Source organism: Rhinatrema bivittatum, chromosome 13 (assembly GCF_901001135.1).
Source record: "Rhinatrema bivittatum chromosome 13, aRhiBiv1.1, whole genome shotgun sequence".
Classification (NCBI taxonomy): Eukaryota; Metazoa; Chordata; class Amphibia; order Gymnophiona; family Rhinatrematidae; genus Rhinatrema; species Rhinatrema bivittatum.
The window spans coordinates 10,917,073-10,942,180 of record NC_042627.1 but is presented as its reverse complement, the minus strand read 5'-3'; positions in this window follow the sequence as shown (position 1 = coordinate 10,942,180).

Genomic DNA, 25,108 nt, shown 5'->3' with positions numbered 1-25,108 from the left:
CCCCATACCCAACGAGGGGAACAACTCAAGGAAAAACATCCATGCTGTCTCTAACTCTTAAACCAAAATGCCACCCCTAGAATTGCAAAAATAAATAAATAATCTGCTATGCTGGTAGGTTCTTATTGGTGTATAGGGAGAGATCTCATACAGCGCCCTTGCAACAAGTGGCTTTTATGTGTAAGCCTTTTACAAGCGCTGGGGCTTTTTTACTTCTTCTTCAGGGAACACAATAGCTGCAAGCTGCAAGCATTTATCTGCATTTTTTTTCAACATAGTATTTTTTGACCCCTAGAATTGCTGCGGCCGGCTTTTATAAACTGCAGGGGGGCTGGCTATTCCAGCAACCTCCGTGGAGGAGCTGTTCAGAATTAGAGCCCCCCTCCCTCCCCTCCCTTTCCTAGCTCACAGCATCATGATCCCAAGGGGTCATCACAAAAGAAAAATAAATGTAAAGGAAGAAAGAATGAGGAGGCTGAGAAGGAACTAAGAGAAGGCCAAAAGTAAACATCAAACTAACGTTGGAAGGAATTTGCTACCCTTTTCCCCACTGCCGGGTAGGTAGTCCAAGGGGCTCCCAGAAGTAGGGGAAATGTCTGTTTTCTCTCCTACCCATTCACCCCTGTTGTTACCAGTGCAAATAATCTATTTTTTTTCTGGAGGGACCGGGTGGCGGGGGAGGGCACCTGCTGGGTGCTGAAATATCCCTTTTAAAATCTACTCCCCCCTGGGCAGCTCCGGGGCTTGTGCAGCTGAGGGATGAATGAAAGAGTGGTTAGGGGTAAGCTGGAGGTGCGGAAGGTGCAGTCTGCCAAAGCGATTGTAGGAAGAGCTCTGTCCCATTCTCCTGCGGGGAAAGCAGCAGAAAAGGCCGCTGAAACGCTACATCTGAGATTTCCACATTCCACGTGGATGGAATACGAAAAGTGTAAGAGGACATGAGGAGGGCACAGGCCACCCTCGGCTCCCTTTCGCTTTTTCGATGGGAAGCAAAGAAAACAATTTGAACACACCATCTCCCACAGGATGGTAATGCAGCAAAAGGACGGACCCAGCCCAACTTAGCTCTGGCCCTAGGGGGGAAGAGTCAATATAGTCAGAGCGGAGGCCTCCGGGAGTGGAATAAAACCCACTGAAGTGTGTGGGGGGGGGGGGGGAATAACCTCTTTGGATGCGGTGCAGGGGCAATGCGGAGATCGGTAGGGTAAGCGTCCACGGCGACTCCTCCTCCTGCTCACCCAACATGACTTTATTCAAGCTGTGGCAAATGCATTCTTGGCTGCCTCAACAGACAGATCTTTTCACAGCATTTGCTGTTTGGGAAAACCCGAACAGCCACCTCTATTTTCCCCAAGGGAAGTTGAAAGCTGCGGGGGGGTGAATAGAAAAGTGACACATGCACACACGGCACTTCTATACATGCTTGTTACCGCTAATCTTAAAAAATCTTATCCCTTCCATACTCAAGAGAGCTTCCAGGAAAATTAATAACACTTTGGATTTGCTGAAGAAGGAAAGCTACAAAAAAATTGGTAGTTTACTTGACATGAGAAAACAGTGTTTAATTAATTTTAATCTATTGCTGGCATTTCGTAACCTCTCATTTCACACCTTGTTAACAGCCCCTTCATGGACAGCATGATGGTCATTCCTTGTAGGGTCTCCAGGTTCAGAGGCTGCACAGTCTGTCCCAGGACCTCACGCAGTGAGCGACTGACATGGTTCATGCCAGTAGGATGAATTCCTTTCCCCAAACTAGGTAGTCGCCTAGATCAACCTAGATCAGCCAAATTTCAGAGGGGGTGGAGGATATAAAACAATGAACTATTCATGAAACTACAAAAGTAAACAAATCGGGTTCAGCAACAGAAAATGAAAAGTCTAGATCTACTGATACCATTATCAGTTACCGCAGTCTCTGCAAAGCTGTCCCTTCAGAGGACTAGTTTTAGATGGTGTCTATGGCAGGTAGAAGAGGTGAAGAGAGATGGGGTTTCTGTACAGCAATGTAGCTCACAGGACTGGCATTACAAAGGAGGGGCAATCAGGGCAATTGCTTCGAGTCCTATGCTACAAGGGGGCCTGGTGCCAGCCCAAAGTAAAAACAAAACAAAAAAAAAAAAATGCACAGCCTGGACCTGGCCCTCCTTCGGTGGAGATCTTCTGGCCATGCTTCCTCTCCAGCAGGGCTTTCTGTTTTCCAGGAAACCCATGCCAGGGCCAGGCCTCTCCAGGGCTTGTGAGAATGTGCCAGCTCACAGGGCCCACATTGACTTTTCTCCCCATTGTCACTGCCCCTACCTGAAGATCTCTGTCAGTCCCAAAAGCAGCCAAATGAGATGATTGGTAAGGGGTGGACTGGGGATGGGGGAAGGTGGGGGTGCAAAGCTGAAGGTTTGCTTAGGATGTCTAATACCCTTGTTGTGTCCTTGCAAGGACAAGAATGAACCTCAGGGTTAGAAAAGCCAGGAGCACTGCAAGGCTCTAACGACTAACTACTAACTCCTTTTAGCAGATCTACTGCATTACTTTAGGCCAGTGAACCTCAACCGGTGTATCGCGATGCACCAGTGTGTTGCCAAACACAAGCACGTGTGTTGCGTGCTACCGGTCTCCCGCTGCTCTTCCCTCCTCTTCCATCACCAAGCGAGAGGCAGACGATCTTCCACTGCTGCTGTTGCTGCCCTGGCTATCAGCACATTCAAGCCTGGATGGGAATGGCAGCAGTATTTGTGGAGGCTGGCAACTGTTGCTGGCCTTTTTTTCTTCCCGCACCTGCCCCCCATGGCCTGGAATAGGAAGGGATGTGCAGTGGGGTGCGTGGGAAGAAGAAAGAGCCATGCTGTATGGAAAAGTAGCAGTGGCATCAGTGGCCCCGAGCATTTCAGTCACCTATTGCAGTTTTGTACACTGAAAAGCTGGACAAATTACAGAGAAGGTTTCTCTTTAAACTTCCAATGCATTGGAAGTTTATTGGTTAACAGAATTCCATCATATACCAGAAAAACTCTGGAAACCTCCCATCTAAGGGTCTTCACTGCATATTTTGCTGGACGTTAGATAGGTTGCTCGTTCAACTGCAAACCCCTGCATTCTTTACAGTTTGAATCTTTTGCATGCACCCCTGCTCTTTTAGTCTACATGGATCTGTCCTCCATCTAATAAATGTCAAATATTACATTGCGCATCCTGACCCCTCCTCTGCTCCTCCCCAGTCCCTGCCCCAAAACTGATCTACTATTTCTACTCCATATCCTGAACTTCAACTGCTTAACAAAGAGAAAACACTCAAAGGAAGAAACTGAAAACTACGTCAGCGGAACAAGGACCCATAGATACAAGCACAACAGTTCCTGTGGCACATGGCAAGTCACCGTTTACTGTTAAAAACCCCTAAATGGTGCTATTATAAAATAATATTCTCTAAAATGTTTGTTAAAAGTTTTAATTTCTCTATGATGCTGTACAATTTATAGCCTCTTGCTCTGTGAATTCAATGGGAGGGTCTCATGATTCCAAGGAAGCAACTCTAGTTGCAAGGAATTTGCCATTTGCACAATCCTAATAGGAAGCCAAGGGACTATGAAGGACTTAGGCCTGTCGCTTGCAACTTGCTCCTTGTTCTTTGGTGACTGTTCCTCAGGTTTTTCCATGCCAGGCTAGCAGGTGCCAGGAGGATCAGCCTCATTGCCTGGAAGCAGCAGCCAGATGATGACAACTTTCTGGAGCTTTACTGAACCTGACGCTAAAGTGCGGAGATAGGCAAAAATGTTTGCAACAAAATGCAAAAGTTGTGAAAACTGAAGCTGGTGCGCTTGTGGATTATTTACCACAAATACCACTTTTTTTCCATAAAGTTTTATCCACCAAAACTTATAGAGGTCTATTAATGACCCAGTGATTCTGTGATGCTTTTCGGTGAAATTTCAATACCGAGTTCAAATTGGTTTCATGAACTCACCACGTCTTGCCTTTATTGGGAAAACATGCTGCTAGACTTTGGAGTGCTCACACAAAATATTTTACATTAAATCCTAGGATGGACATGTTCATCAAAAGTGATTTCTCATAAAATCATTCACAAAATGAAAAACTTGCTTCATGTATTTTTATGAGAGGCCTATCACGTAGATAAAAAGGCAAAGTGCCAGTAAATTCCTACTGTCAGCTAAATGCCCACTGGATCTCACATTGAATTAACTGGTAGAATTGTTCCATTTTCTAACTTCCAGTCCTATGCACTCTGCTAGAACAGTAATGTAAAAATTACTGTTCATATTCTCTTCCTGATGCACATCAGAAATGGGTGAAAGCATCACAGTCACAAAGTTAACACTGTCACTGGGTGGAAGGAAGGAATTAGATAATATCTTAGTGAGATTTCAAATAACAAGAGGGAGGATAGACTAGATTTGGGACACAGAGGCCAGTATCAGTGTGTGTTTAGTTTCCATCTTTACATGGGATATTAAATCCTCATCCAACGTAGCAGATGATAGCAGATAAAGATCAGTTGGCCATTGGCTCTGCCAAATATAAAAGTTCACATTGCCAAGGATATAGCCAAACTTCTAGTTCTAGAAACTTGATCACTTGTCAGATATTGCTTCCGAGACAGGGTTTGTTGTCTTCCTCCTTTGTAGATGAGCATATAAATTCCCATCCTTAACCCACCATTCAGCATCCCCTCTACCCCTAATGACTTATCCCTGAGCCATGTAATAATATAAATAGCTACAAGAACAAAGCGAGTCTGTAACCTAGGACCTGGTCACCTAGGAGCTGTGGCCTTGTTGGACAGTACCTGGCCACCACCAACCTGCCAACATAAACCAAGATGGTTTCCGGAGGCTTGTGACCTGTTGGTTCCAGGTATCCCAAAGCCTGCAATGTCAAGAGATTGTATTCCCTTTTCTTGCCCCTGGTTTTCTTCTTGCTACCTCTCCCCTTGCCTCTGCTCTTGAGGGAGTGATGAGTGAGTTTTTTTGCAATACTGCAGACTCCCAACCCAGCTCCTGTATTTCTATAACAAGCATGCTTGAGTTAAGTTACAGGACTTGTTTCTCACCACCTTTACTGCTTGGTTATTTCAGGCATCAACTACCTTCTTAGTAAAGAAATGTCTTCTCATGTTCCCTCTGAACCTTCCTGCCTCCAACTTTATATCATGATCTCTTCTCCTTGAAACTCCTTTTCCATGGAAAATTGCATCTTCCTGTAATATACAGAAGCCTGTCAAATATTTGAATGTTTCTATCATTTCCCCCTTTTGCCTTGCAGGTTGTCACTTGGAGTCTGGCCCTTTCAGTCATTTGAAATACTAAGGAAGGGAGGAAGGAAGGCTTCAGGATTCCTGCAGAGGTAGATATCAGGGGAAAAGGTGTATTCTCAAGTTCTGAACTGGGGTCTGCCTGGTTCAGAGCTGAGGTTTTACTCATGGAGCCAGAGTACGTCAGATAAAGCCAACGATAGCATAAAATAGCCTGTCATATGGCCCCACCCCTGAGGATCCAGGGATTCAAAAGGAGTGCTGGGACACTTCATAGATGTTCCCACATTTAGATGGCAAGGTAGCCAGAACAGAATGTGGGATCCCAGAGGAGACCCATGAGTTTACCATTCAGGCATTCAATGTGTTAATGTTATTATGAAGCTGATTGTCTGATATTGTGTTGTAATGTCATTAGAAAGAAGCAACTGTGAAAAGACCTGAACTGTCTCACTGGATTAGATGAAAGCATTATCCTTTATTATGAAATCCTCTTTATATTACCTGCAGTGCTTTAAGACAGGAGTTGTTGCAGTTACATTTCTAAATAAAGCCCCTTGCTATCTTCATCATAGAAACATAGAAACATAGAAATGACGGCAGAAGAAGACCAACCGGTCCATCCAGTCTGCCCAGCAAGCTTCACACATTTGTTCTCATACTTAACTGTTTCTCTTGGCTCTTAGTAACCTTATGTTCTAATTCCCTTTTCACCCCCACCATTAATGTAGAGAGCAGTGCTGGAGCTGCTTCCAAGTGAAATATTAAGTTTGATTAGTTGGGTAAGCGGCAGCATAGCTCTCTGCCATGAAGCAGAGGGCAATGCTGGAAATGTGTGAAGTATCAGTTTTTCTTTTCCCCTGTCATTGAAGCAAGGAGTCATGCCGGACATGCACCGAAAGTGAAGAATGCCTTGAAAGTCACATTAACTATCATCAAATATTGAAAAGCCTAATAATTGGTAATACCTATAAGCCCATGAACCCATCCCTGTTTTTTTTTCTTTTTTTCTTTTCTTTTTTTAATTGGGAGATGGATGCCCTTCATCCTTCTACTCTGTGAAGGTGGACACCTACCATCGGCCACTGGCATCCCGCTCCGTTAATGCCTCTGTGGCTACTGCCGCTCCATGCAGTGTTTTACTACCTGCTCTTTATATGCGTCCTCTAGAACTGATGGATCCCATCCCTGGGTTTTTTTATTATTTATTTAATTGGGAGATGACAGCCCTCCATCCTTCCGCTCCGTGAAGGTGGACACCTACCACTGGCCACTGGCATCCCGCTCCGTGAATGCCTCTGTGGCTACTGCCGCTCTGTGCAGTATTTTACTACCTGCTCTTTATATGGACACCTACCACTGGCCACTGGCATCCCGCTCCGTGAATGCCTCTGTGGCTACTGCCGCTCCGTGCAGTATTTTACTACCTGCTCTTTATATGTGTCCTCTAGACCTGATGGATCCCATCCCTGTTTTGTTTTTTGTTTTTGTTTTTTATTTAATTGGGAGATGACAGCCCTACATCCTTCCGCTCCATGAAGGTGGACACCTACCACTGGCCACTGGCATCCCGCTCCGTGAATGCCTCTGTGGCTACTGCCGCTCCGTGCAGTATTTTACTACCTGCTCTTTATATGCGTCCTCTGGACCTGATGGATCCACAATATTTATCCCATGCCCCTTTGAAGTGCTTCACAGTTTTGGACTTCACCACTTCCTCCGGAAGGGCATTCCAGGCATCCACCACTCTCTCCGTGAAGAAATTCTTCCTGACATTGGTTCTTAGTCTTCCTCCTTGGAGCCTCAGCTCGTGACCTCTGGTTCTGCTGATTTTTTTCTGTTGGAAAAGGTTTGTCATTGTCTTTGGATCGTTAAAGTTTTTCAAGTATCTGAAAGTTTGAATCATATCACCCCTGCTCCTCCTTTCCTCCAGGGTGTACATATTTAGATTCTTCAATCTCTCCTCGTATGTCAACCGATGAAGACCCTCCACCTTCCTGGTCGCCCTTCTCTGTACCGCCTCCAACTTGTCCTTGTCTCTTTGTAGATACGGTCTCCAGAACTGAACACATCAAGGAAGAGGAAATTGGACATCTTACTCTTGTGCTGCAGGGGGTCAATGGACCTGACAGTAGAGCAGATAGACCGTCAGTAAAAATATTCCTAGAATGCTGGCAACCTTGACACACCCCTGGAAACATCATCTGCATCTGTCTCCTGGGATTGTGGGGAAGGGGGAGTGAATGGCAGGGTCATGTTTGTGGAACACTCTCCCTCTCACACCCCACATACACTCTTGTTCTCCTCTCCCTTCCCTTTTCTGACCTCTCTCTTCCACCCCATCTCCTCTCCTTTCACTCACACTCCTTTCCCTTGTCTTTCACTCCTTCCACTCCTCTCTCACATTACGCTTATCACGTCTTCCACTCCGCTCACTCACACTTCTTTCCCTTCCTCTCATATCCCTTCTCTCCTTTCATGACATCCCCTCCTTTCCTTTTACCCTCTCCCCTACTCTTACTCACATTCCCATCTCCCCTCTCCTCTTCCCTCACTCACCCTCCTTTTCTCTCTTCATGCCTTCTTACTTTTCACTCCATCTCTTCTTATCACCTCATTCCCTTCTCCTTTCATTCGCTTCCTCTCACTCATCCCCTTCCTCTCCCCTTCCCCTCACTCACTCGTTTTTCCTCATCCTTTCACTCTCACCCCTCCAGTTTTTAACCCCTATCACTTCTCCTCTTGCTCACATCCCCTCTCCACTCAGACCCATCCTCTTTCCCTCCCCTCATGTACACTGCTTTTTCCCTTCCACTCATATCCCTTCTCTCCTTTCTCTCTTTTCCCTCCTTTTTCTCTTATGCCCCTCCCTTCTCTATTCTGTCCCCTCCCTTCACTCATACCCAACCTTCTCACCTCATAGGATTTGTCTTCCTTTGACAATATCAGACAAGCAGGCTAAAATTAGGGACTGGATTCTTAGTGTAATTTCTGGTGTTAAGAAGTTGACCTGGGAGTCATCAGCATAAAAGTGGTACTGAGAGCCATGGGAGGAGATCAGAAGAGTAGAGAAAAAATGGGAGAGAGTTCAGGATAGATCCTTGAGGCACATGGACCAACAGTGAAATGACAGTGGTGGAACCACACCATAGGATATAGTAAAAGTACATGGGAGAGGTAAAAAGAAAACCAAGATGGAGCAGAGTCCCAAAATCCAATCAAGTACTGTGTGTCATGGAGCAAGTAGTGATCAACGGTATCAAAGGCAACAGATAAGTCATGCACGATAAGGACTGAATAAAGTCCATTTTCCTTGGCCACAAAGGGGGTCACTGGAGACCTTGGTAAGAGCAATTTCTGTGGAATGTAGAGGGCAAAGGCCAGGGAGATGTGGATCCAAAACAGCTTGAGATGAAAGAAAATCAAGACATGAGATGTATGCAGCACATTCAAGAAGTTTGGATGCGGAAGGGAGCAGGGAGATGGGATGATAGATAGCAGGGCAGGTCCAGTGAAGGTTTTTATGGAGTGACATGATCACAGCATGTTTGAATGAAGAGGAGAGAGTTGCAGTGGCAAGTGATTGAGGATGTGACAGATGGAGGGAACAATCAGTGGCAAGTGATTGATTGAGGATGTGACAGATGGAGGGAACAATTGCGGAGGAGATAGAACTGAGTAGCTGGGTGGGAATGGGGTCAGAGGAACAAGTAGTGAATTTTGAGGAGGAGAGAAGATGGGAAGTTTCCTTCTCTGTAATTTTAGAAAAGGAAGAAAGTGTGGTACGGGCCAAAGGAAGGGAAGATGAATGAAGTGGCAGCAGAGGAGGTAGTCTGGTGTGAACTGTTGAAGGTCTGATAGCAGAAGGTCGCCCTCCAGCCTAGAGAGCAAATGGTTAACATTCCCCAGCTATGTTACCTGACCTGTATGGGGACAGCAAAGGCATCAAGATAGGATGCAACCTGTACTAGTGAGCTGAGTCTTCATCTTTCTCCCTGCCTACTGTGTCTGGTCACACCAGCACAATTGTTTGTATAACTGTATATATGGTAGTTATTTGTTTTCTACCACAGTTTCCCAAATAAAGAATCCTTGCATGCTGCCACAGAAGAGTTTTGAGTCACCTCTGCTTCACAGTAAACCTGGAGATGTGGGGCTCCCCTATCATACACACCTGGCTCTGACCCTGAACAAAATAGCTAGGGCCAGAACAGTACCAGAGAAAGAAAGAACAATTCTATCAGAGAATTCATAATTAATCTAGTCAGTCTTTTCTTAGAAGTCATCCATAGTCTGGGCAGAGGTGGGTTGGGAGGGGAGGGAGGGGAGTGTTTGGCAAAGAGATAGTGAGGGTCGGAGATATAGGTGCTATAAGAAAAGGTACAGGTTTGTTATATGGTAAATTCCTATTTTTCCCTCCAGGACAGATCCTGAGAAGCATGACAAGCAGTAGTGTAAAAGAGTAATCCATGCTTCTCTTGTACAGCCCAGACACCAGAAGGTAATGCCTTCATAGCAGTATCGAGACACGGTGAAGGAGCAACACCAACTGAGAAAGCTTCTGCTACATCCATCTGCATCGGAACTATTCTGGGGATAACTAGAAGGTTTTCACCTGCTTGCTCTCAGCTCAAGATTATAATAAATACAAATAAAAATTGCACATGTTAAGAACAATATATGTTCCTAAAGCTTTTCCCATAGAGGAAATGGATTATTAAAAATAAAAAGGTAATTATAGACATTGTGCAAATACTCATACACAATCAGGTACATTTTATTTTAAAGTTTTCTTAAATCATTCTCCATGTTTTATCATCATAGCTACTGATGCATTAGTAAACATGCTAAGCCAGGAAACCAAACAGTGTTGGTTATTAGCTGCTGCGAGTTGCTGCCACTGCCAAGAAGCTGACGACCGAAGAGATGTTTGTTCCATTGAGAGACTCATCTCTGGAAGTTAAATGGATGCAGCGACATGTTTAGTTTATATAATGGGGTCAGCACAGGCTGGGAATCCGTGCTTGTACATGAATACCTAAATTGTCTAACGAGTTTATTCTGAGGAGGCGTGCGTGTGTGCGGGGACAGTCGGGCAGTTAGCAATCAGAGCGTCTGTTCCACATCCTATTATCGAACCCACTCACACACTGCCACTGACGCGCAAAGGGAAGCTGCACAAAATAAACAGCCAGCCATTTCTGAAGTCCGAAGGGAAGCCTCCAGAGACATCCCATGCTGTTCAGTTTTTATTAACGTGAAACATTCTTGGAAGCAGACGAAAAGAGAGGGAGGCGGAGATCTAAGTGAGACTCGCAGAAAGAGGCACACAGAATAGCTATAGCCAGGCAGATCAGCAACAGGGCTGGAGTAAAAGGGAGAACAAATGTTTGCCTTGAATCTTCAAATATCCAACTTACCTATTGACCTGAATAACTGGGGTCAATCTGAATGCCTGGAGGCCCAATTGTTCCATGTCAAAGTTCCTCTGGTTGTTTGCAAGTAACGTGCCAACAAGAATGATGAGATTGGGCAAATATTTATAATGCATAGAAGTAAAATTGAAACAAGTAGGTTAAGCCATGCAGAGGCATGGCTTCAGGAATTGTTTCCAACACAGATTTGTAGAAGGGGTGTGTGGAGGTGTTGGGGTGGGAGATGTTGTGTGTGTGTGTGTATGTTTGTATAGGTGGGGGGTTTGTAAACAATAGGGAGTATGGGAGTCTTAGGCATGGGTTTTGGGGGTATGGTGAGGGGTGTATGTAGACGGGGATGTAGGGTGTGTGGGGGATGTGTGTAGAAGAATATGTGTGTGTTTGGGTGGATGGGTACAAGGCTGTAAGTGGTCACTAGGGAGAGCTGTGAGGTCTGTGATTTGGGGGGAGATTTGTCTGTGTGTGAGTAGGTAAGGTGTGCGGTTATAAGAATGTATAGGTGAGTAATTAGGGGGTGTTGAGAGTGCTGAGTGATTTTATGCTTAAGAAGAGTGTAGGGTGTTATGTGCATGCAAGTATGTTCAGAGATGTGTGTTTGGGTGGGTAGGGCTTATGGGTGGGGGAATTGTGTTTGGTGGAGTTGTATGTGAATGGGGTTGTATGGTGTGTTTTTTGGGAGGTATGACTTTGTGTGTGCAGGTGGGGGTGTGCAAAAGGATGTGTGGATATGGTCAGGGTAGATGGGTTTGTGGGGAAGCTGTGTGCATGTGAGGATTTGGATGTGAATTGAGAACAGTGGGGAGGTGACTTGGAGAGTACCTCTCAGTAGTATCCATGAAATTAATAGGTATCAGATTTATAACAAATCAGAGAGTGTAATTTTCACTCAATGCGCCATCATGCTGTGAAATTTGCTGCCAGAGGATGTGGTTAAGGTATCTAGCTGAGCTGGGTTTGAACAAGAGGAAAAGTTTCTAAACAATTATTAGCCAGGTAGACTTAGGAAAGCCACTGCTTATCCATGGGAATGAGAAACAAGGAATGAGTCTACTCATTAGGATCTACTAGGTACTTCCTGAAGACAGGATGCTGGGCTTGATGGACCTTTGGTCTGACTCAACACGGTACATCTTATGTTCTTATCAGCTGTGTTGCTCTGTGCCAAAATGCTGGAAGAGTGACAGGGGAGCTTTTTGAATAGTGCACTGGACAACATACTGCAGCTTCTGCAGTTTCCCATGGAAAGTAAGCGGGATTATTTGGAGGCTTTGTCCTCTGAGAATACTGGCTCAATTTTTCTTGTTTGAAACTCAAAGATGGTGACATTTCCTGGCTGCATGCCAAATCTGCTGAATTTCCATCCTTGTTTTGGAGAGTTATTGTGCCTATAGTCAGACATTGGGCCTTTTCATATAATTCTTTCTAACATGAGTCTACAATTGTATTCGTAGTGGAATACTGGCGCCTTCCTATCACCAACTTTCTCACCCCTTTTTCATAAAATGTAAATATAAATAATTTGTAGTGGTCGGATCTGGAATATGGCTGCCAGTTACAGCTATTGTCTGCTAATCTTTTTCTTTCTTACTATTAACATATTGCACACCATATAAAACCTACAGAAACATTTTGTCTAGACAATGGAAAGTGGAGATGTCTAGCGTTGATGTTCCAGAGAAGGTAAATTATCAGACGTTGCTGGTGATTGCCCACCTAGGGTTTAGCTTGGACTCACAGGTCTTCTGTCCTCTGGGTGAGAACCCTTTCGCCCCAAAAGGGAATCAGTTATAAAAATCTATCTTTCTTTAAATTAGTGTGAGAAAGACCTTCTGGCAGGAAGTATACAATGAGGTATCCCTTCCAACTGAAACTCCAGAGTGAAGCTGGGAAGCTTCACCAGAGGATAAAAAACTTAATCATCCTCACTGTTACAAGGCAACTTGAATCTGATCCCCCTGAGTTCTAAAATGGCTGGGTTTAATGGGTTGAAACATCCAATCCAGACCCTCCAGGTTGGGAGGGGCTGAAGGTTCATGATATTTAAGTTCTGTACAATGATGTAGTGACATCTAGTGGCCATTCCACTAGATGTCACTATTTTGTTTGTTTTAGGGGATGGCAGCTCCTCTGCCTTCCCTTGTATACTAATTGCAGCTTCTCTTCCTTTCCCCCTTTCACTTTACGTATATACACACATATCTTCACCAGTTGTACAACCTACAATACAACTGGCAGCTTTTCTCTTCTTGTCTGAAAGGTTATGGCAGGAACCTCTAGAGGTTGCCAGTCTTTTATCAAGAACTAATTAAAGCCTAGCACATGATCTCCATAACCAGAGAAGCTCCAGTAGCTGTGAGTGCAGAATTTCTAATCAAGCAGGTTAAGATAACCCAGACATGGGTTGAAGCCTCTACTCTTCAACCCATGTCTGGGTGCGAGTATGCTTGAGACCCCATGGCTTGCCATTGGCTAATTCTAGCCAGGATTACAAAGGTCAGGGATGTCCTGGACTATGATAGATATGAGTTCATGACCCCAGAGACCCTGGCCCATTTCATGGGTCTTACAAACCCTCGTGTCACCCGACATCTGCTCCAGGAGATCAGAAACATCATAACATCAAACCAGCATGCCTTCCTTGACTGGGTTCTCCAGACAAGACATCCCCACCTGACTCAGATCTCCATACGTCCAGATCTGTTTATCAGTTCCATGCCCCATGAGCCTCCTCAGCCTCCCCACCCTGACAACCCATCCAGGTTGTCAGAATTCATTTAGACACATTTCCGCACTTTATCATGCTGCACATTATGCATTTCCTTGCCTTTTTCTCCCACCCAGACATCTGGTCGGAAGTTCTTCCACCATCAAAGGGCAAGAACCTCCAGTGGACATCCTTCTATTTCCAGCTTATCCCAAGGCCCATTGAGGACCTGAGCTGGAGGATCATGCATGGTGCTCTCAATATGAGTGAGGTTTTAGCCCGCTTCACAGATTCCTCACCCTCCTGTCCCTTTTGTGGGATGATGGAGTCCATGTTCCACGTATTTTTCTTTTGTGCCAGAGTGCAGCCCCTTTTTATTTTCTGTAATAACCTGCTTCTACAGTTCTGACTTCTTTTCCCCCCATATGTTTCTTTTTGGGCACACCATGTCCCAGACCCTAGCTCATAGAGCCAGGGACCTCCTCGTCAACCTCCTCCTGGCTCTTGCAAAAATGTCCATCTATAAGACCAGAAGGCAACAACTAGTCAGGGAGGCACCCATGGACAGTGTGGTCCTGTTCCAGGCATTGGTGCGCTTCTGCCTCCAAGCACAGCACTATGTCTCCGTGTCTACTGGCTCAATGGATACCTTCACCAACCAGTGGGCTTTGACTAGTGAGCTCTGTTCACCCTCTGTCCACCCAGATTATGTTTTGCACTTAAAAATTTGATTTACTGTATAGACTGTATTTCATTTTTGAGTTACAGGCACGTTAACTAGTTTATGTTCAATTTAAATTTAGATTGATCTTTTTTCTTGGTTCTCCTTATGGGATACAAGTTTGGATGTACTGTTCTGATGTCACCATCAGATGGCATTAGACTGCGGCCGATCTAAAATAGGCCTGGATACCTACACAAAGAGACTGAATAAATTGTGCTATAGAATTGACATCCTTGACTCTCTTTTAAAGTTACCTACCTTTCTTAATACTTTTATTGTCTGCATAATAACTGCTTTATATTTTAATAAGTAAAAGTATATGAACTTAGTAATAGTATATTTAAAACAAATCAAAGAAAATTCTTTTTCACTCAACTCTTAATTAAGCTCTGGAATTCATTGCCCCAGAAGATGTGGTTAAGATAATTATCTCAACCGGGTTTTAAAAAAAAGTTTGGACAAGTTCCTGGAAGAGAAGTCCATAAATTGTTATTAGTAAAGCTGATTTAGGGAATAGCCACTGCTTATTACCAGCATTAGTATCTTGGATTGGCCACTGTTGGAAACAGGACGCTGGGCTTGATGGACCCTCGGTCCGACCCAGTTTGGCAACTTCTTATGTTCATATATATTTGATTTTTTTTTTGCTTATGCAAGGTGGGGGGGGGGGGGGGGGGGGGGGGGACAGTATCACAAGAGATTTTAAAATGTCTCAGTTGAATCCCCAGTCAAGCCAGGTGTGTTCTATCTGAAAAAAAAGGCAGATGGCCCTGCAGATAAATCATCCCCCATTGAATATAAACCATTTTGTTAAAGCTACCTAAGGGAAGTAACATTTCAGAGTGAGCTCTCCCTCACTCCTAGCTCATGGAGTGTGGGGACTTACACTCCGCAGGTGATTTCATCATTCCCTGCAGAGCTGGATTTGAATGTCAGGCACAGGGATAACAAATGTTCTCGTGCGTTAACAGATGTAGAAAAAAAATGAACTCGTGGACATGGATGGCTGCTAAGGAAATATGTATTCCTGATTTCTGAGAAATACCACAATGTGAAGAATCCTCTGAGCCCCTGTGGGTGATGGGGAGGATTGCTTTTGCTTGCCCTAGAAGAATGAAATTGTTCTGCTTGCTTTTAAAACAGTACAAAAGCTAGAGGAGAATGACATCACCAAAAGCTGACAATTATCATCAATCCCTGGAAGACAAGAGGAAAAAAAAATAGGGATCCATTTTTAGATGTAACCAAGCTATACAAAAATCAACAAGAGACAAACAAAAACCATGTTTCTGTAACACCCTTTCAGCTCAGAGTCTGTATTCACCAAGGGAGGGAGGGGGGTACGATGGTACAGTTGTGATTTCTCTTTTATGATGAGTCTGATCAATATTCAAAAACATTTTTGCAGGTAAAAATCGAGTTTTAAAATATCCCCCCTTTGTGTAATGTGCAGACAAAGGTTCTCGGAAAAAAAGTGGGCGAGGCTGGAAGCATGGCAAATGCAGACTAATACAGATAGCGCCATATCGAGCACTATCCAGCTACATTTCTTCACATAAGTTGGTTCATACAAATAGCAAGCATAAAGATATCTGGATACCATATCTACTCACTGACTTTCTGACTATGGAACTTTGGCCTAGATTTATTAATAATAATAATCTGGATTTTTAGCCTGCCTGTCCAAATAATGCTCAAGGCAGCTTGCAACATTATTAGTACTCAGGTACAATGAGTCCCTACACCAAGGAGCTTACAATCATGGTTGCAGTACCAAGACTTACTGCAAGAATACTGTAATACCAAGAAATGTGTGAACTGTACAGTCGAAATTTTTCTGTGTCTCAGCCTCTGCCGCTTGGTTACGCTGCTGTGTGGAGCGTTTGGTCATCTGGTATTATAGCAGGATGGGTTTAGTGTTTGTGCTACTCAGTATAGATGGATTGAGTACTATGGGAGTAGAGTTGGGTAGTGTATCCATTTCCAAGCGTCTGTGCGCATTTGGTGCTCCGCTGCACGTAGCGGCCAGGCTGCGTCTTTGCGCACTTGGTGCTCCGTTGCATACACAATGGCTGAGTGTTCTGAGCTTGACTTTTCTGCTGTATTTTGTAGCTTTGAATCTAGCTAGACATTTTCATGAAATCAGCCTCGTGTGAGCCGTTTTCAGTTGCTATTAAAGCTACAATTACTCATCAAGCCAAACAGCTGGAAAGGATTTTGGAACAGTTATTGTTTTATATGACAGGCCAGCGCTTCCCAGTGTCCCGGGTAGCGGTACAATGCTTAAACATGGGGTAAATATGTCATGCCCATAAAGACAGTCATAATCACTGTGTGCCACTTTCAGAAATGTGTTTTCTCCCAATAATAATCCATCTACATTTCAACCACATCTTTGTAATGCCCAAGGATATTAGTTGCTGACTAACTGATGAGGATACTTAAATGTCTGATCCTGCACTGAGATGGATGGAGACAGTGTATTTCATGTCCTCTATTGCCTTTCGTTGCTCATCCTTTGTTTTGCCCTTATTTACATTTCCTATATGAAGTCCCCAATATGGTACACCTTAAAGCTGGGGGCACACTCAGTGCCAGGGCTGAGTCACTGTCTCACTCTTTTAACCTTGGCATGGACTCTCTAAAAAGAGGAGAAGGATTCAACTCCAGGGCTCAAGGCGTATTGCTAATAAAATATCAAAAAGAGACACTGATCAAAGGTATGGTGTTCCAAAAAATAAAATAAATCTTTACTGAATGATCTGAAATATGCAAAAAGTGGCAAATCTGTAGGGTCTTTGCTTTACAAATCCCCATACAGGTACAGAAATGCATAGCAGGCCATTGATCCTTGCTGAGTTGGCCTTCTGGGTTCCGATCACTCCTTTGGAGTTTAAGGATTTCTGTGGCAATTGTTGGACTCCCTGCCTCCCCTGAATCCATGTTGTACCTGATTATTCCAATGCTTGCAACTCCTCTCCTCCTGGATTTTAATGGAGTCCTGGATCTCTGGAAATAGAGCATCAGATGGGTGACTCATTCCATATCCCCGCGGGCTGCGGGCACATTTTAAATTTTGCTTTTTAAATTTTTTTTTATTTTTGGGGCCTCTGACTTAATATCACTATGATATTAAGTTGGAGGGTGTACAGAAAAGCAGTTTTTTTCTGCTTTTCTGTACACTTTCCCGGTGCTGGCAGAAATTAACGCCTACCCACTCTCCATACTTCACAGAAACCTAAAAATGTCCTTACTCTTAGTCTGCTTACTCCTAACCCTTCTCTCATAGAGATACGAGATTGGACTTCTCTGTCTGTTCCTACCCTTCTGAATAAAACATCCTTGGCCTGCTCTAATCCAACCCAAGACTAAACCACTGCGGCTACTCTGACATCTTCCGTATGTTCTCCACTGGGAGATGCACAGACCAAGTGAGGAGACCATAAGCCCCTTTATATATGGTTTCCAGAAGGACCACTAACAAAGTGTCCCTCCATGTGCCATCCCTAAAGAAAGCACACCTCACAGCTACAAGGGATCGGGCGCTCTCCATTGCTGGACCTATGCACTGGAACTCACTCCCAACCCACCTCAGACTTGAACCTTGCATCACCAAATTCAGAGCCCAGCTCAAAACCTGGCTATTCAAACAAGCCTTTCCCCAACACCCTTGATGAATATTGAATTTTGATGGATCATGACCTGAATTTGACTATGACCTTGTTCTTATGACATTATAGTTCACTTGTTAATTGTTCCTATGCTTCTCTGCTCTCCTATTGGGTTTTTGTACCCTCTACCCTTCCCCTGTTACTTGTAATTTCCGTTGCTTTTGTTCCATGTAAACCGAGGTGATGTTTCGACTAACATCGGTATAGAAGACTCTTGAAATAAATAAATAAATAAAATAAATATTCCAAGTCATTAGGGTTTCTCGTAACCATATCAGGCCATATGAAAATTATAAAAAAGGACAATATACCAGAGCTTATAAGGACTTATATTACCTCAAAAGCTCATGTGCCACATTCTCATGTAGTATTTCATGTTGGTCTAAGTAAGAAAAGTTATCACAATTTGCACAGAATCTAGGTCATCAGGAACAAAATTCCACTTCTCTATCCTGCTGCAAGCTGGGATTTGTAGTTCTGATTTATTGAAAATAAAAGTGGAGTATGAGTACCGAACTCACTAAAAATGAGGGAAGGGATAATGCTAGGGAGGCATGAAATACAGTAATAGAATTTCAGTGCATTGAATAAACAAACTTGTTGAGGCCGCTTGAAATGCAATATTCTGCAAATCTCCATTCTACAAATATTATTTATTTCATTGGAATGCAAATAAAATTTAAAATGAATTGATTTTGATTTGAGTTTGCATAAAAAAAAAATATATATATATATATGCTTAATTTAGTTATAGTTCATGCAAATTATATCCCTGCGCCTACAATCCAAGAATGTGAAATATCTAGATGATGCTGCAATCCAATTGGCTGAATGCCGTCTGAGGTTTGATGATTTTTTTTTTCCAAGCTGATAAAATATTCCTGCAGGGGACATTACTTTCTTTACAATTTTTCAATTTTACTTTTCTCTCCAGTCTTTGGAAGCATTTTAAGTGCTAGATTGTTATTAATTAAGATAATCTGAAGAGGGTACAATATCCGTTTGCAGCAGTTCTTTAACTGAATCTCTATTTGCAGCACTTGATTGCAGTCAAAGGATGGTTTCATTTGCATGAAAGTGACATTTGATAAAGATCAAAGTATCACAATCAGCATTAATATAAACAGGATTAATTAAGACAGATCCCTGGGGACCCTGCAACTACCTGAAGAGGGGACACTGTAAAACATACTCTCTCTTTGGCAGTGCAATAATTTTTTTGGCATGTACAGTATTTGTTTTACCTTAGGATGTATGGCCATAAGACTGCACCCAAAGGTATACATTTTCCTTCAAATCCCTCTCCTCAGTGAAGAGGAGAGGAGAACAAAAGGGACTTCTAACATAGTAAACAGAGTTAGAAACAAGTTCAGTGACAGGCAGAGGATGGTAGTAAATGAAGCTCTCTCGCAGGGCAGGTGGGAGACCCATTGGAATGTCACAAAGGGGAGCAGTTATATTCATTGAGATCCATATTCAAAAGATTTATGCAACTAAAATCGTTTTTTACCCAGATATATCTGGAATTTTGAAAATATACCCCTTTGTCTGGCAAATTTTGTATTTTTGTGCAAAAACGTTACCTGGACAAAAAGTGGATAGAGCTAGAGGTATAGTGCAATAGGGCAAAAATAGTTAGCTGAATAGCACCATCTGGTTAAATTTGTGCAGATAAGCTAGTCCACACAAATATCTTGGTCTAAAGTTATCCAGATATCTGTATCTGGATGTGCAGCAGATAACTTATCCATGTAAATGTCACTGAGTATCCAGTTAAAGGTATCCAGATAAAGTTATCTGGATAAGTTATCTGCTTGCTGGCTCTTTTATAAAACACTGAGGTTGATACTGAGAGATATTACAGTGCAGCTAAATGGGAAAGTCTGTCTTTTTGCAGAAGACACCAAGATCTGCAACATTTGAGTTGTCAAGAGCAGGGGTGAGCAACTCTTATCCTCAAGGTCACCTAACTCATCGGGTTTTCAGGATATCCCTAAGGAATATAAATGAGATAGGTTTGCATGAACACTGACTCAAGCATATGGAAATCTATTTCATGCATATTTATTAGGGTTATCCTGAAAATCCAACTCTATTTGAAGGAGATCCACTAGTGGCCCGCAGGGCGGGGTACGCCGAGGAAGTCTCTTCGTAGTGATGCTAAGTTGGGACCTGCAGTGTAGGTACACCGAAGGAGTCTCAGTAGTGACGATATGGTAGTGACCTGTAGCATGAGAAATACCCAGGTAGTCTCTTCGTAGTGATGGTATGATAGTGGCCTGCAGCGCAGGGTACACCGAGGGATTCCCCACAGAGATGGTATGTTGGAGGTCCAAGGCACCGGAATACGGAGAGAGTCCTGGAGATGAAGCGGTAGTGGCCTGCAGCCCAGTGTACACTGGAGTATCTCTTACTAGAGAGAATACGGTAGTGGACCGAGGAACAGGGTACACCGGAGAGGATCCCACAAGAGTTAGTAGAGTAGATCCGTGGAGTTAAGTACTCACTGAAGGGTAGTTCCAGGAAGAGTCCCGAGGAATGGGACAGGCAGCAGTCCAAGGCAGAAGGCCGAGGAGCGGATAGCCAGAGACGAGGATGGGCCCCCGAGGAGCAGGTACCCAAGGCATCTCACACCGAATTTAGGAACAGGAAGTCTGTGAGCAAGAGTGGATTCAGCAACGAGGGAACTCCTTGCTAACTCGTCGATAGGCAGGGCCAGTCAGGTTAAGTACAGTACAGCGAAGACATCATCAGGAGGGGACGCCCCCGAGGTTCCTGCCATGACGAGTACAAGAGTGGCCCTTGCTCGCGTGCGCGCCTATGTGATTCCTGTGGCAAGATATTGGTCGGCAGCGCCCACGCTGTCCCGGGAAAGGCAGCCAGGTCGGCAATCGCTGGCAGAGGTCGCCGTTCTCCCCAATACTGACAAGGCAGCAAAGAAAGAGGTGAGCATTAGTGGTCACAGCCGTCTGCGACCGACGGGCATAACAACAACAACATATATACATAGTTAAAATCAATGACAAATCAACAAGACAAACAATACATTATCAAATCTGAGTGAATATTTACAGCTGCAAAATTAAAATTCATAGGTTTCCCCAAAAGCTTACCTAAACAAATGTGCTTTCAAAGCTCTCTTAAATTTTTATTACAAGAAATTAAGCATAATTGCTCTGGAAGAGAATTCCACATTTTGGGTGCCACTAAGGAGAACGCTCTTTCTCTGGTTATTCCTAATCTTGCCACTTTAATGGATGGTATCTCGAGAAGGTTCTTGTTTCCAGATCTCAATACATGGTTCAGTTTGTAGATTCTTAAAATGGAGGTTGCAGTGTCCAGCAAGTGAAACCCTTTTTGTTTTTTTTCTATTTTTGTGGGAAGGAAGGTGTTTTGGCTGCCCCTCCCCTTCTTTGCCCAGTGAGAGAGCTGTTTTTCAAAGAGGAGTTTGGAGAAGAAGACCATCAGAAGACCCCCAACCGGAGTGTCCACTCTGGGACACGGGACATCGGCAGGCGAAGATCGGGAGTGCCCTTCTGGAGTCAGGTACTATTTGGGAAAAGGGACATCTGCCCTGGTTAGGATACCTCCGGCCCTTGGGACAGACATTCATTCCACACCATGGATGGATGACAAGTTCCAAGTTTCAGTAACAAGGGACACTTCCACAGAGGGATCAATCAGCTAAATTTGTACCACACAAATGACAAAGAATCTGGATGTATTTGGACAATTTATTTATATATTTATTGATTTTCCTCCAATCAATAACAGTAAATATTTTTTTGGATACCCAACAAGCAAGTCCTGCCTATTTTGTCCAGGTACCTGTCCCAAAGATCAAGAGTAACACACACACACACAAACACATACACACACACACAAGGTTTCCCTTGCCTGGGCCATGAAGGTTATCCTTCACCCCCACAGAAAGAATCCCCACCCGGGAGAAAGAAGAATTGGGGAAAAACAGAAGAACTACCAATAGTAAGAAATTCTTTTATGGCCCTTTGGAATCATCATTATTCCCCCAAAAAGGGTTTCTCTAAAAAGGCCTATATTCAGTGCTACTTAACCAGATAAGTAACGACTGATCCAGCTAAGTGGCAGCCGCTGAATATCCAGCTGCAATCAATAGTCGCCACTTAGTCAGGTAAGTACTTACCTGGCTAATTAGATAGCTGGATAACTTGTTGGCAGGATATGGGTAGATTAGGGAAAAGCTATTTATCCGGTTCATTTAGCAGGATAAGTAGCTATATTCTAACTTACAGTTAACTTAACCGGATAAATTAAACCTGCTCAATAGCAGGATTAAAATTAGCTGAATAAGACTTATCCAGCTAACTAGTGCTTTTTATGGAGATATTCCGCATAGCATAGCCATGCTGCGGAATATCCCATGTAAGTTAGCTGGATGGATCTTATCTGGCTAACTTACTAAAAGGTGCAATTTTGAATATCTACCTCACTCACAGTATTTACTTTTTCAAGCAACATCTGAACCATGTACCTAAAACAACAAGATGTGCTTAAAGATTATGCCCACACAGGAACAGTAAATTCATTATTAGTATATATAGATAAGTCCCAGCCATTTGCAACTCAGATAATATCACCATACATTTATCTGTTTCAAATCTTTTCTATCTAGCTAGGATAAAAAATTTGCAGATTTATACTTATGATAAAATTGTAGATTTATGTGCTCAGTTTACAGCTAGGCTGAATCCTTGGGAGGAGAGAATGTTTGTAACAGATCACAGCTGGCACATTCTTCTACAGTATAATTAACTGATATCATTCACTTTTTGTATTCGATGAACAATACAGTCTGACCACTGGATTATTCCTCAAGATCCCTGAACGGAATGCGGAAAGAGATCAGCAATTTGATAGCTAAGATTATGAATCTCTCTCTTACAGAAGGGCGTGAGCCAAACCAATTGAAACAAGTATTCATCCTATCTTGAAAACAACTAAACTTGATCAAACAGACTCTGTCTTTACTAGTAGTAGTCTTTACTATTTCATGCCAAAGGGCTTGAGTTAATGGTGTTAACACAAGTACAGGAGTTTTGACAGATTTTGGACCATTTTCAATTATACTTTATTTATTTATTTACAGGATTTATACCGACTATGCACAGTTTGAACAGATCATAATGCAAAGACATTTGCTACTTTCAAGAATCAATGTATTTTGAATGGGAATCGATAGTGGGAAAAAAAATAGGTTTTAGTTTTTCTGAATATTTCTTCTGCTTCCAATACTCTGAACTTCAAATTATTGTTTGTAAGGCTGACCAAACTGGGAATTTATGACACCATTTTGGCATGGCTTAGATCATGTCTGTAATGATATTGGTTGCTAGGTGGCCTCTGTGTCAGCAGGGTTCCTCACAGGGCCATGCTCAGACCTGCTCTAGCCTCTGCCTTGAAGGCTGCATGATGCAGCAAGGCCAGCCCCATAAAACCCCTCGCTCACCGCTTGCTCAGGGCCTCATCATTGAATCGCACTGGACCCTTGCTTTGGCCCTCCTTGCGATTACCTTGCCTTGTCTATGGTTCCTGTTTGACTTGCCTGGGTGTATACCTTGCCTTATTCTTGTGTTCTTTGTTTTGTTCTTGGCCCATCTAAATCTTTCGGTGGCCTAGCTTGCCTGTGTATTCCTTGCCTTGTGCTTGTCCAATCCAGGCCTCCCAGTGGTCTAACCTATCTCTGCATTCCTTGCCTTGCTCTTGTCTTGTCTAGGTCTCCTGATGGCCTAGCATGACTGTGTATTCCATGCCTTGCTCTTTTCCAGTCCATGCCTCCCAGTGGCCTAACCTATCTGTGCATTCCTTGCCTTTCCCTTGTCTTGTCTATGTCCCCAGTTGCCTAGTTTATCTGTGTATTCCTTTCTTTGCCCTTGCCCAGTCTAGGTCTCCCAGTGGCCGAGCTTGCCTGTTTTGTCTTTGTTGACATAATCTCTTGCCCTGCAGTCTGGCTCTAGTTTGTCCTGCCCTTCTTTTACCTTGTTCCTATCTGTGTGTTCCAACCTTGTCCCTTGCTTTACCCTAGGCATCCCAGTGGCCTTTCTTGTTTGGGTGTGCTGCACCTTGTGCCTGCCTTGCCCTGCGTTTACCTTCCCAGTTCCTGTATCCTTACCTACCCTGTTGCCTTCCTGCTCAGACCTTAGCTTGCCTTGTTCCTGCCTGAACTTTTGTTCCACGTGCCCTGCCAGCAAAGTCCTGCTGGCCATCAGAACCTGCAGGCTCAACCCAAGGGGGAGGTGGTCAGCCAGGCAGAAAAATCTGCACTGCTCTACCCTCGAGTCTCAAACTGCTCTTGCTGGGGGATACCTTGCACCGGCCTGCCCGGCCCTGACAATATCAATGTGTCAGGGTTGGAGTATAGTTTTCTTCATGGCTCCTTTTGAAGACATGTCTACTTCAAGGATCCGCCTTGTCCACAATTTTGTTTAATATATATTTAAGACCAGTTTCTTGACTATTAGCAGACTTATCCTTTGAATATCACCTACAGTATCTAGGAGGTAGATTTTAAAATTGTTGCAAAAATGGGCACATTTGCGCATACGTGGGTCGCGCGTGAGCAACGCAAACTTTAAGAAGCTGGGAAGAACGTGTGTACATGCCTGTATGCGCATTCGGAATAAGAAGGCGGAAAAGGGGCAGGGCATGGGCATTCTAAGACTGACGCGTGTAACCACGAATTTTGCAAACGCAACGAGTGTATGTTGCCTGTGTAACTTTGATACTGGTCCTCATGAGGCACATGAGTCCTCAAAAAAAGGGGGGGGGAGGTAGAGAGAGAGAGAGCGCCTCTGTATAGGGTCAGTCTGACACTCCTTATACCACTGTAGAGGGGCACTTTGAATCAGGGTGTTTTTGGGAGATGGGTTGAGGTTAGGGGAGTGGCGTTCATTATAAAACTGACATCACTAAAGAATTGTAGTCTTTATAAGCGATGCAGAGACTGCTAGCTGCATTGTACAAATCAGCTCCTCTTGTTAGACTTTTCATTGCTTATAAAAACTACAATTCTTTAGTGATATCAATTTTATAATGAATACATTTGAATGTGTCTGTAACATGATTCCCCCAACCCCAACCTACCTCCCAAAAACCCACCCCTATTCAAAGTGCCCCTCTTCAGTGGTACCTATATATAATATAGAGTCTTGGACTAACCCTATGCTCTCTCCATCTCTCTGAAGATACACAGGTAAAAGGTTGTCAGCACATGCATGACATGAATATTTTAATAAATGAGGCATATTTTTGTTTGTGTTGCAATGG